Genomic DNA, 13,929 nt, shown 5'->3' with positions numbered 1-13,929 from the left:
AGTAATTCCTTCATGTCTGATATCCAATCACGCTCAGTTTTTCCTGATTTTTAAAAAATGTCATTTCAGAATTGGATTTTTGAATCCGTATTAAAAAAGGATCCATGTGCTATATTTGGTTGGTATGTTATTTTAAGTTCTCCCTCTTTTTTCTATTCCAGGCCATTTATTCGTTGAGGAAACTAGGTCACTAATCCTAAAGAATATTATGCTTTCTGGGTTTGGATGATTTATCCTTGTGATGTCATTTACTATATTCCTTTATCACTAAATTTTCAATCAAGTCGTAGTCAGATTTACGGATTTGATAAGCTTCAGGTTTAATATCTTTACGCAGAATACTTCATAGGTGGTGTCATAAACTTCCTATTGCATAATGTCATGAGACACATAATTTCTGAGTGTCCCACGTTTAGCAATGTTAAAATTAATTAGTGATTTCGGCATCGTCAGCCTGATGTATCCTTTACAAAATTCCCAAAGAGCTAATGGTTTTAATAGGCATTAATTGTTGCCTAGATCCATTAGCACCCTAGGGCTCCAACATTTTTAAGCGAAGAAAGTCGTACTCTAATAAAATATCATTAAAGAATCACCAGGATGTTTTCCAAAATTTTATTTATTTATTTATTTATTTATTTACATTCAATTCTTGGAATTCATTTTGGTGTACAAAGTTAAATGAAGATTTAGATTGATTTCTTCCAGAAAGGATGTGTCCCAAGAAGGTCTGAAGATAAGCAGTCAAAATGGTCTTTATCACATCATCCATCTAGTGATGGAATTCTGACAAATTCGTGTTTTTCTAGGGGGAATCCTAAACTGTTTTCTAAACATTTAATAATTTTCCCAATGCTCTCAGTGTCCTGGCATTAGAACATTGATGAGAGAGCGGTTTCATTATCTACAGAGATCCTACAGTAAGACTCAGTCTGAGTGAATAGCTGAGAAAATTAGGTGTCTGTTGCGTCCTGTTACAGTGAGTAGGACTTCTATACCAGAATGGAAAACTAACACTCTTGTGATTACTCAAGGTTTTGCTGAATCACTAAGTTTTTGAATCTTGAAACTGTCAGCTTTTTATTTCTGCAAACCATCATTTTGCCACTGAAGGAAATAACCTTGAAAAATCTGTACACATGACATACAACTCAAATTTAAGCAGAAGTAGTCACATTTCCTTTTCCCCTTCTTTAAGAAAAAGAACACACTTGCCTGTTTCCAAATGTTGGCACTTTGTGCCTGCTCCTTAAGTTAGTAGAAATGAAACTTATTGTGAAGGTAATTATTTGGGCCATTTCTTTTCTACCTTAGGAAAAATAGTATCAGATGTTTGGCTTCAATCAGGAAAAAAAGAAAAGAGAAGAGAAGAGAAGAGAAGAGAAGAGAAGAGAAGAGAAGAGAAAAGAAAAGAAAAGAAAAGAAAAAAGAAAAGAGCAAAGCCGTAAGGCTTATTATGAATGGTTTCCCTGACTCCAAAAATTTCCATTCAAATTAATGCTAGGTTAGTCTTCAAAAATTTTAATCACATTATGTTTTTGCTCAAGAACTATCTATAGTCCCCTACTGCTTACCAAATCAAATTCAAATTCATATTCTCTTACTATAGATCCCTCACCACTTAGCCATGCTTTCTTCTCCCACTCTTTTTCAGAGTTAACTCTCCAGTCTTGTAACTCTTGTCCATTCTCTGATCCTGTGTGCTTTTACACTTGCCAATCCCTAACCTAAATGCCTTTCTTCCAATTCAGATTTTAGCTTTTTTTTAAAAAAAAAAAAAAAAAAAAAACTAAACCAAGTTTAATCTCATCTAGAAGCATTTTCCTGATGGTGGCCCTTACAGATCTTTCTGTCCTTGAAATTATACCTCTTAGAAAAAGAATGTTATCATTTAGCATTTATTTTTTTTACTGTTTACCGTGTATTGGTAATGGTTGTCTAACTAGATTGTATAAGCAAAAGTGATATGACATAGGACTTTACTTTTAGACATTATTAAATTGAAATTCCCATGAACGTTTAAAGGGGGTAATTTTGGTGGTGTGCTTATCAAATCCACAAATGACATGATTCTAAGAGGGTGGCAGATTTCATAAATGACAATTTTCGTGTCTTCCTACATGTAGGACCTTGGAAAGTGATTTTGAATGTTCTTTCATCAAGAGATAGAGTTTATTTTTCCAACCTTCAATGTTGCTGGCCTTGGGATTTATTTTGGCCAATAGAGTGTGGGGCAGGTGATGATGTGCCTGTCCTGAGCTGAGGACTCAGGGGGCCTTCTTATTTCATTTGCTGTCATGGGATTCCCTCCCTTTCCCAGGCTAGCCTGTTGGAGAATGAAAGGTCATGTAGAGCTGAGACTAGCCATCACAGCTGAGGTTGTTCTAGACCAACCAGTTCCCAACTGACCACAGATGCATGAGTGAGCCCAGTTAAGTCTAAAAGGACATTGAACTGAGTCCAAACTAACTACTGACACATGGAATTAGAAGCAAAGTTGCTATTTGAAAATTCACTAAGTCTGGGGTGGTTTACTATATAGCAAAAGTTAATGGATACAAAGGGAATATAAAAAATGTCAGATGGCAGAATCTCAATCCTAAAAGACTTCAGCATTCTAGAATAATAAACCACACAATTAAGACAAAAATAACTGTGATAAGTGCAAAGCTCTAAATTCAAGTTAAAAAAAAAATCAACTTGTGAATATAGGAAAGCAGAGATAGAGCTTGCCAACATACATGCAAAACATTTAGTCACTTTGATTGACCACAAGCATCTGACTCAACCTTGTGTTTCCATTCTTCCAACAAAACTAATTCTACATAAAAAGTAATTTTATACTGTGTGAATTGTGTAGAGGCTAAAATAGATCAGTCTAGAGGGCAGTTACCATGATGCTGAAGGGCCCAGAAACCATCTCACATAAGGAAAATTGGAAGGCAATGAACTGTAAATCCAGTAGAAAGACTGAAAGGGTCGAGTGGGTTAGATAGCTACCTTCAACTAATTTAAGAGTTACCATGTGGAAAACGGATTGGACAAGTTTAGTGTCAGCCCACTAAAAATCAAGACCCATGAATGGAAGCTATAAGAAGGTAAATTTAAGGTCAACATAGGAAGGAAGTTGAGTTAGAGAGGCTGCATTTGTATACTGTTTATGAACGTAGACCATGGTGTCAAAACCAGGTCCTCTACTTACCAGCTATGTGTTCTTGGGTAAGCTGCCCAACCTTGCTAAGCATCAGTTTTCTCATCATTAATTCCACTAAAATGGAATTAATAACTGTACCATTTTATAAGGTTGTGATGAAGATTAAACAGGATTTTTGAAGATGCACTTAACTTGGGATCTGACACATAGTAAGCACTCAATAAATTTTATTTATTATTATTCATAATAAGATCTGTATAAATGTGAAATGAGCTGCCTCACAAGGCAGAAAGTTCCCTATCACTGGAGGTATTTACAAGAGGATTGGCTGATGTTTGTAGAACAGATTTAAGAAACAGATGGGAAGTTAGAGTAGGTGACATTTAAATGACCTTCCAGCACTGAATAAGTCTGTCTGTATTCCTTAAGACTGGAATAACTTCTTTAGTATGTTTCAGAATACCTAGCACTATTGATCAAATGATATGCATGTAATACATTGGATAAAACTTTGTTGGTTATATCATTATACATGTGGTTTCCCCATAGTAAGAGGTGTTCCGTGCCGAAATGAAAGTTTGTGAGGATTTTGATTTTTTTGTATCTCATATCCTCAAGAAGTGTATCATTGAAGTTTGTTTTTGTAATGATCAGTTTTGACTAAAACCCAAAACTACAATTTTAATGCAATAAGCTCTTCTTTGTGTGGTATTTAAATTCCTAGGTGCAAAGCTCTTATCTTTTCACACTTGGCATTCCCCTACCAGAATGCCTAACTTTAAACAGGTCAGATATTTTCAAGGCATAGGAAGCCGGGGTTTCTTCCGTGATTGGTCTCATATCAAAAGTCAAGCTGGAGTCAATAACCATTTTTCCTTCTCCTTATACATACAGCAACTGGAAGTGCTAATCACGTTTATCACTCTTGCCTACTAAAGGCACAGCAGGCAGTTCTAACTCCCATTGCAATTCTCTTTAATAAAATAGATTGGGTAGAATCACCTAAATTGTTTAATATGCCTATCTTCCTCAATAATCTCATTGTTATCAGTTAATAGAGAGGAATTCACACTGGCCAAGGCTTGAGTCTTTATGGTCTCAACTGATAAAAATCTTTCCTTTCCTTAAGATGAGTTTCAGCATAGTAAGAGGCATTAATCATCTGTAAGAAAAAGAAGTGCTTTATTTTCCTCATTAATGAAGTTAAGAGTCTGGTGCTCTGGCTGGAGAATGAAAAAATACACAAGTGAGAAGAAGAGTTCTGAATTCTAGGTTTGAATGAGCTCTGCATTCTGAGTACGTGGTGACATGAATAGACAAGGTATTCACAGGCACAAGCAGGATTTCTGGACCATGCCATGCCTAGTATGTGCCACATATTCAAGGCAAAGATTAGAGACACACTCATTACTCAGAGGAGACAATTACGTGCTATTTCAACTGAGTGAGAGCAATGCTGCAATAAAAGAAAGTGCAAGGTACAGTTTTAACCCAGAACAGAGGTTCTAGCAGTGGAGGAAAAGGAGCGGAAGTGAATTGTAAGATAGATTTTTTAAAAGCAAAAGGAACTAGGCAAGAACAAGCAGAAGGAGCAGTGTGAACAACAGTACCGAGTTGTGAAGTTGAGACTGGGGTACAGCATTGGAGGGAATGGGCAGTGGGCACTGAGGCCAGAGGGGTAGATACATCCCACATGTCTCCCTCTGCCATCCAGAGGTGTGGACCAACTCAGAAGCCAATGGATGCCATTCCACATCTTAGTGGAGAAAGTAAGTTGATCGTATTTACAACTTGTATGCAGTGTCCAGATGAGAGATGATGAGGGCCATAAACAGAGAATTCATAATGAGGAAGGAAACCGTGAGATTGAAGGACCATGCACCATCTCAGTTTGGTGGCTAACTGAATTCATGAGAGAGAAAGGAATTGTGGATGACACCCAGACATATGGCCTGAATTGCTGGGTAGAAGACAGGACCATCCACTGAGGGAGAAACAGAACATTCGTAGAGCATGAGAAGCAGAAGGGAAAGAGAAGCTAACTAGTTTGGTTCTGAACAGGCTGAGTAAATGAACCAACACAATAAAGACAACTGCTCAAAGAGAGAGAGTTGATTTACAAAAAAAAAAAAAAAAAAAAAAAAAAAAAAAAAAACGAAAAACAAAAACAAAACCACAACCAGCACTTTGGGAGGCCGAGGCAGGTGGATCACCTGAGGTCAGGAGTTTGAGACCAGCCTGACCAGCATGGGGAAACCCCGTCTCTACTAAAAACACAAAATTGGCCAGGTGTGGTGGTGCATGCCTGCAATCACAGCTACTCGGGAGGCTGAGGCAGGAGAATTGCTTGAACCCGGGAGGCAGAGGTCGTGGTGTGCCAAGAGTGCCATTGCACTCCGCCTGGGCAATAAAAGCAAAACTCTGTCTCAAAAACAAACAAACAAACAAAAAAACAAAACAAAAAAACACAAAGTGCACCAGGGACGGAACACTGGGTAACAGAAAATTGCAGGTATTGTTGTAAGAGAGACCAAGAAGGTCAGATGAGAATTAGAATGGTCTGCTCTCACAAAACCCAAGAGAGGAACAACTTTCCAGAAGAGGGCAATTGAGTCAAATGCTGTGAAGATCAAGTCAGAGAAGAATTGGAATGTATTCTTTGGGTTTGGCAGTTAGGGGTTTCCTACTGATCCTGGCAAGATCACCTTCAGTGGTGCTGAGAATGAAGGAAACAACTTCCTTTCACAAAGCATGAGAACATTTTCATTTTCTCTTTTCTCTCTCTCCCTGTTTTTTTTTTTTTTTTTTTTTTAAGATGGGGTCTCACCATGTTGCCCAGACTGGAGTGCAGTGGCTGCTTTCAAACAATCCTCCCACCTCAGCCTCCTGAATAGCAGGGATTACAGGCGCACATCATAGGGCTCAGCTTCTATTTTGTTTTAATCTCAACATAACATCTCTTATGGCTGATTCTTTTTGAAACTCCTTAGTGTAAAAATTGTAGTTTCTGACTTTTCCAAATGAATAGAGCCTTTTAAGAGTTATCATTCTGTAAGCAACTGTCTTTTAAGGTAAAGTTAAATTTTTCAGTAAGGAATTCATTAGAGAGGTTTTAGAAGGCATGTAATAAAAAGCAACCTGAACCCAGGTAATCAGAAAACATGGATCTCGGATTCATCAGTGTGAGAATTTCTTTCCTTTCGTTTTTCTGCCACTCCCTCTCCTTAACAAGCAGCTAAGATGTAAAAAGAATTGCGCTTGGTGCTTTGGGGACACTAATGAATAGAGCACGATCCTGCCCCACTTCAGCCCCTAGCCAAGGAGATTACAAGCCAGTGCAAAAGACAGATGTGCAATCAACCAACCTTAAAATAAGGTGGGCTGATATAAATGTTCACAGTGGTGCAAGTAAAGTTCTATGAGGGCCTAGAAGTAATCCTCCGTCTTTTATGAAATACAGGAAGTGACCTTTAAAAACACAGACACAACTGGGGAGTTCATCACTCCACTAATTACCTCCCTACTGTTCAGACCATAAACTTTTATGCAATCTGCTCTCTGTTCACCTCATTTGTACTCATTTATTTTAACAGGCATCCAAGCTGCCTATATGCAAAAACTTTACAGGTATTAGTGGTGAGTGGAGATTTTAACTCCACCCTTGACTTGACTGTAATTCTTTCATTAAACTGAACTTTAATGATATTTAATAATATCACTTTGAATCTTTTCATTGAAAGTGTTAAAGTTCTGAAAATTAAATGCATAACCTCATGGATTAGGTGGACACTAAGCCTCCTTCTCCCAGGGGAGATAAACTGGGACACCTCAATATATGGAATGGCTTTTGAAGAATACTATTTTGATCTGAGTAACCTCATGGTAACATCTTTGCAGCTCATACCCCCTTTAAATTTCTTTGTAAAGCAACTGCTTTTAAAGGATCAGCCTAAGGCTGCATGCTCACACATTATTTCCCATTTGTGCACGGTTGCTATTTATAACTGGGGCCTTTTAGAAAATGAAAATCTAAGGTGGGTTAGCTGTAGCCAGAGTGACCCATAATATAAGCCAGGTCATACTTTTTTTGGCATCCTTCTGTGTCCTCTCAGGAAACTTTGATTATATTTCAACTAGAAATAGGAAAGAGATTGTCCAAATAAAAAAGCACTTCTGTAGCAGGTGGTTAAGACACAGGTTCTTGAGTCAGCATGCCGCGGTCTGAATGCCACCATACCATTTATTAGCTTTGTGACTCTGAACAAGTTGTTTATCACCTAGGCTTCATCTGTAAGATGATTAAATGAGATAATGCTTATAAAGAATTTATGTTAGTGTTTGGCACAGAGTTCTCAAACAATAGTAATTGTTGTGATAATTATTATTGCTGTTATCATTTATACCAAATTGCCCTGGATTACAGTTTATAGTACACTGCCTCACACATGGTAGGTATTCAATGTCTGTTTATTTCTTAGCGGATGCTTGGCTAGCTTTTAGCTGAGAATGCAATATTTCCAAGGAGTGCTTCCTTCGGCTTTCTTGAGAGTACTGGGAAGATAACAAAAGGAACTCAAGGGCAAGGAGATTGGGCAGGTAGCAAAACTGCCTTAATTCTGTATTAATTCTGCTGATAATTCAGTGGTGCAGCTTCACAGAGCTCAGTGATTTTTTTTTTTTTTTTTTTCCTATCTATGTGAAAAGAGGGTATATGCATCCTATGGCAGCCTTAGGTCATGTGTTTTGACTGCTCTCAGGTGGTACAAATTAAAGTTTCTTTCTCCCTCAGTAATATACCAGGCCGTCTACTTAGCATTTTTCCATCAGAATTTCCACTTGATATTTTTCAGCTGGGTTCTGGAAGCGACATTAGGGTGGTGTTAAAGGAAAAGTATCAGCACATTGCGACAAGGAAAGAATAAACAATATCTCTGTAATACAAATATGACTCTGTGCCCTTTGATAGCAGCACATTCCACAGCAGCAAGGATCTGAGGATAGTGTGTGTTGTGTTCGTGTGCGTACGCTGCTAACAAAACATTTATTTATATTTAAACATTAGTATATGGTGATGTGTGTGTGCATTTAGTCCATACATGTTGTACCGTATGTTTTAACCTGTAAAGATAAGCTATAAAGCAGGATCAGAAGAACAAGAATGATATCTGTTTCGCATGTTTACTGTTTCTCAGTTTTATAGTGGGGAGGCATCTACATACTTCTAAAATTAATCAATTTATAAGCCTAATAAATATTCTACAGATATTAATTGTTCACATTTCATTTTTTTTCTGTGGCTTTTGAGAGCTAACATTAAATATTTTTATCCCTACAGGAGGACAAAAAATGAATTGCTATTGGCTTAAGCTCACTTGGTAAATTTCATTACAACCCTTCTAAGTTTATCGAGTCTATTTATAGAGCCATCTTGCCTGTTAGGAATGTTAAGGTGGATAAACTTCTCACCTTTATGCACCAGACTCTATTTTTTCACCCAGTTGAACTCCTACAGATGGAACTAATGTAGTAAACTTCAGCCTAGGTTATGCCTGTGTGGTAGTGAGAACCCAGGACTCTAAATTTAAGAGATCTATAGTCTCCCTCTGATTATTTAACATTTATAAGACAGTACAGATGATACTGATTTTAAAAATTATTTGTCTTTAGTCAAATATAGTAAGCCACTAACATAGAATACTACTTCAAGAACCATTATGAACAAGGATAAGAAGATGAAAATACCTAACTGAATAACAAACTAAAATGTTGCATTTATTTCACCATCAATAGACAGGCACTACCTGCCTACTACGTACATATCATGGTTTCAGACATTTAGGGGAAAGGCAGGATGAAAAAAATCTGCCATGGACTCTAATGTATGATAGTCGAAACAGTTGCCTTTTTAGAGGGTTAATCTATTAAGCCAAAACAATAAGTATTATTTCATGTTAAATAAAAAAAGAATGGATCTAGAATGAGGTATGAGGTAATGATTCACTGTTCCCATAGAAAGCCTGTGTGATAGAGTTATAGCAAAAGCTGGAGCCCAAGATGGTTGCCCTAGGGAATCCAAACCTGCCTCAGAAAATGAAATAGAATATTACGTGAAATACAGATATGAAAATATTTGTGAATATCCCCAAACTAATGACACCTCCTACCTACAGTAAGTATCCCTAGAAGAATTACTTGATTGGCAATGGACTTCACTATGGCGGACAAACAGCTAGTATCAATAGAAACATTATTTGATAGACAATGGACTCTTGAGTTTGAGTAGTTTCAGTAGAATCTGTTTGCCTCAGTCTAAGGACAGTTTCTTTGAGATTAGATACCTAGGTTTACTACCTTCAGAACTGAAAGACAGAGCTCTCTGCTAAGCAGAGTCCTGCTCACCACCATGTTCTTCGAGCCAGAAGTTAGCTTCTCTGTCTCTTCTTTCTCAACCAGTCTGGATTTGGGAAATGGGTGCTAACAAGTTAGCATCTCCATTCCTTTAGCTGCTATTTATTGTACCAGGTTCTCTCAGTGACTTCCCACAGAGCAGGCAGCCTACTCTCTGCTCTGTGTAATTGTGCAGTAAGATATTATTGCTGCCACAGCAATAATGACCAAAATAGTAGTGGCGTAAACCAAATGAAAGTGTATTTCTGTCTTAGGCAATTACAGTCAGAGCACAAGCAGCCAAGGGTTCTATGGAATCAGAAACCTCAACTTTTCAATGTTGTTTCTCTGCCCTTCTCTCTTGGTCTCAGGTGGCTGGTCTAGCTTCTATTACCACATCTGTATTCCAGCTGACGTGAGGGGTAGGGCCTTCTTACAAAGGGCATGACCTGTAAGTTACATACATCATGTCCACTCACATCCCATTGGCCATAATCTAGCCATACAGCCACATCTAGCTGTAAGGGAGGTGGATAAATGTGCTTTTTATCTGGGTGGACATATGCCCAACTGAGACTTCCATTATTTTAGGGAAAAAATCGAACTCTTGAACTGGAAGGTTTTCTCCACCTCATCACAAAAAGCTCCAGAAGAAAATTACTTGGCTAAATACATTTTGCCTCAGTGACCAGAAGCTAAATGTATATAGAGAAAGAGTTCCAGCCGAATCAGGGGTACTTACACAGAAAAACTAAGATCATGTTCTTATACAACTATAGTAGTTGTCATGGCTTAGTTTGCTAAAAATCATTATCTTCCAATTATTCCACACACGACTTTCAGTACTTTTTGGAAGCAGCAGTAGTCTATACACTAGTTTTTGAGTTGACTTCTCCATCTTCTTGGGTCACTGACAGTCCTAAATAATGAATATTATGTCCCAAGGCACCTGTGGAATTAGTGCTGTATGGCTAGATCCATCCAGATCTAGCCATAACATAATAATATAATGTTCAGTAATTTTGAACAGCCTATAACTTACATGACTACTCTTAAAATGGTCCCCATTAGCTTAGCTAAGCATTCCTTTGCTAGGGAAAATTGTGTGGTGGTAAAAGAAGCTAAAGATTAATCTATGAAAAGGACACCTGTAATTTTTTCTTCCCACGGATGCTTCCCAACTTTGAAATAAAGCAGATCTATGTTTTGTTGATTCAAAGTTCACCAGTTCCTTTCTTTTTAATCTGTTGTTTATCCAGTTACTTCCACCTGGCTCCTTCAGTTTCCCTTTCCCTCACTCAGAAATACAGAACGCCTAGGGAGTCTTGTTTACTTTCTTAGACACCCTTTCATTTAACAACACTGCTATCCTTCAAAGCAGTCGATCTCTCCATTTCCTTCTGGTCAAATAAAATAATTTTATTTATTACTTTTTTTTGCATTGAGGACAAGTCAATCAGATTAAGCTGTCTCCTAAATTCTTTTGAGAAAGGCAAGTTGGCAGTCATGGTCATGGGCATCCCCTCATTCAAAACAGTTGTCTGCTTGTGTATCTGGAGAAACCTGCACAGTTTGCTGAGCTCATGGCATTTTACTGGGTTGTTTTAACTTAGCATGATATGTACAATATCTTGCCAGTAGCACCAATGAGAATTTTGTGGAGAGCCTGGTAGTTTTTTACGTTAACCTCTAATGTTACCTATCTCCCTCAAGCCCTGCTTTTATTTTCATCATCATTGTCCAATTCCCTTTCAGGAGTCTACTTTGAATCTCCCATTAATTTATTAAAATCCTGCAATTCTTTTTGCATTTATTGTTGGCCTGTGCAACCTCTAGGGAGTAACATGTTTACTGTCAAATATGTTAAAGTTTACTCTGTTTTAGTTCATCCTCCAGAGTATCTCCTATAAATTACAAAGAAAAGTCTTCTAGCTGTAACATTGAGGGATTTGATGGAATAAGTTCAGCTGGAGATTTCACAACACAATATTTAGCAGCTGCAAAGGAAAGGAAGACAAAGCTGCCAGGTTATCCCCAGGAAATCCCAAGACACATATTTTTAACATTTGCATTCTTATTTACATAAATTTGTATGTTTCATTCAAAAGGCACTGACTCCAATTATGTAAAATAAAACACTCGATTTCTCTTTATCTGACGGGTAGATAACCACATATTCTAGGCTTGCTGGCCTGTTGCCTAGAGTGATTTCTCTGGCTTCTTCCTCTCTGCTCCAAGAGTTTCTCCCCATTATGCCTACCCTCTCATCACAACCATTAGGGAAAAGAGTTATCATTTGGTTGTAGGATTTGAGTTGGCTCCAAAATATTGTTCTCTATTATGTGCTCTCATTGAAATCCTGTTTTCCAATTGTGGGTTTTCACAAGACACTCCCTTCCCCCTTCCCCCACAACAACAACAACAAATGCTGGTCCCTGATTCAGCTTGGAGAATCATTGTTTGGGTGGTGAAAATCCCATCTTAAGCCAGCTTTCAGTCTTACACTCAAAATTTCCCGGTAGTGAGGAAGATAGTTTGGATTCTGGGCAGATTAACCATAGGTTTCAACTATCCACCCCAAATGCTGCCTTCCATGGGCCCCTATAATTATAGGTTGACTCTGCTTACATTTTTTAGTGTCATTTCTCCCCTCCAGGTAGATGAATATCAGAGCTGACTGCAAAATAAATTCATTAGAGTAATTTATAGCAAGTATATTAAGCCCAGAAGCTAGAGCAATGAGAAAAGAGATCCAGAGCGTCCTTTGGGAGCGATCTCACTCAACCCAGAACAGTCCTGGTGACACCGTACAGAAAGCCCATCTGCTAACTCTGCCCCAGTGGGGAAGGAGCGCCTGAGAATCACACGGAGAGACAATATCACAGAACCATGGATGGTTATACTGTACTAAATTCACTTCCACTGTCTGAAAAGCATTTCAAAAAGCCACTCCCTAACATCCATATACTGCTGCTTCTGTTCCTCATCATGCCCAGGAAACCATGGAGTAAACTCAGGACCACATATTGAATTGAAATGAAATTTAGTCAAGTGACCCCTCAGGGATTCATTGACTTTTGACCTTTGCCTTTGAAAAGGCTTCTCTCCGTCTCCACAGACAAGCTGGTGATCTGTTTATGTTTAGAGGCTATATAAACAATGTCAAGATACAGGGGCTAGAGGGGACAGTCATGGAGGCAAGGCCGTGAATATTGGAACAGTTAGCAACACATTCGGTGACATCCAGGGTGTGTTTTGTTGTTGGTCGGTTGCTTTAATCTTTGGGAGAAAGGATATTCCTCTTACTGAAGTCAGCAGAGGGGAAGTGCAGACCTCACCAAACACAAAGTAGAGAAACACAGTCCTAAGAAACTTGGGTTGCTCCCCTGCTATGCCTGCAAAATGTCAGCCTCGCTGACAGCAGACAGGCGGCTTCTACTTCACCCGGGATTTCACACCCCGCATACAGCTGCCTCTGCAGGACTTGTGGCCAAGGCAAAATTACCAGGAATTAGCTAGGAAAACAGATTCACTTCCTGTAAAAACTGCAAACCCCGCCCCCCTTCCCCCTACGCCCTGCCTCTGGTTACACCCATGTATATCTATAGGAACACTATGTAAAGAATTTTTATTTGTTTGTTTTCGGCTTTTCCTGGCAGTGACTATGTTTCATACTAGATATTGGATTGTATGTGGTCCAGAGATGTACTGCAATAGCAAAGGACAGGAAGGTGGTGAGAATCCCAGGGACACTGTGGTCCTTCTGTTAAGGTACACCTGGAAGGTACGCTTGATCTACTCATCAGAGTTTGGTTTCTCTTTCTGAAATACAACACCTCCTTCTTCTATTTCTTGAGATAAGCAAATTGGGGATCTAGTTTCTCTAAGCTTACTAGTTAGCTTTTCATTTATTCATGTATTCAATTCATTTGCATAACTCCTTGAGTGCTTGAATACATAGTGGACAAAATAGGTAAAAAAATTTTTAAAACATTCCTGGCTCTTGTAGATTTATATTAAATTATTTAGGCAGGACGCGGTGGCTCACGTCTGTAATCCTAGCACTTTGGAAGGCTGAGGTGGGTGGATGGCCTGAGCTCAGGAGTTTGAGACCAGCCTGAACAACATGGCGAAACCCCATCTTTACTAAAAATACAAAAAATTAGCCAGGTGTGATGGCACATGCCTGTAGTTCCAGCTACTTGGGAAGCTGAGGCATGAGAATTGCTTAAACCCAGGAGGCGGAGGTTGCAGTGAACCAAGATCGCACCACTGCACTCCAGCCTAGGCGACAGAGTGAGACTCTGACTCCAAAAATATATATATAAACAAATAAATTATTTTATCTTTGTAACAGCCCCATGAGGCAGATACCATTATGATGAGTT

At 38.6% G+C, this 13,929-nt stretch overlaps 1 protein-coding gene and 1 long non-coding RNA gene across 6 annotated transcripts in view; one reads left to right on the top strand and one right to left on the bottom strand.

Annotated features, from left to right (window-relative positions):
* Window positions 1–3,831, top strand: part of LOC135970790 (uncharacterized) — a 42,600-nt gene extending 38,769 nt beyond the window's left edge. Inside the window, exon 3 of the long non-coding RNA XR_010586641.2 lies at window positions 1,315–3,831. This is a non-coding gene — a long non-coding RNA (uncharacterized lncRNA). The remainder of the gene's footprint in view (window positions 1–1,314) is intronic.
* The window catches only part of RASGEF1B (RasGEF domain family member 1B), a 613,701-nt gene that overhangs the window by 165,074 nt on the left and 434,698 nt on the right, over window positions 1–13,929 (bottom strand). The gene's annotated exons all lie outside the window — the stretch shown is intronic.

This window comes from Macaca fascicularis, chromosome 5 (assembly GCF_037993035.2).
Source record: "Macaca fascicularis isolate 582-1 chromosome 5, T2T-MFA8v1.1".
In the NCBI taxonomy this organism is placed as follows: domain Eukaryota; kingdom Metazoa; phylum Chordata; class Mammalia; order Primates; family Cercopithecidae; genus Macaca; species Macaca fascicularis.
The sequence above is the reverse complement of the archived record's forward strand: the minus strand, read 5'-3'. Positions and strand labels throughout refer to the sequence as shown.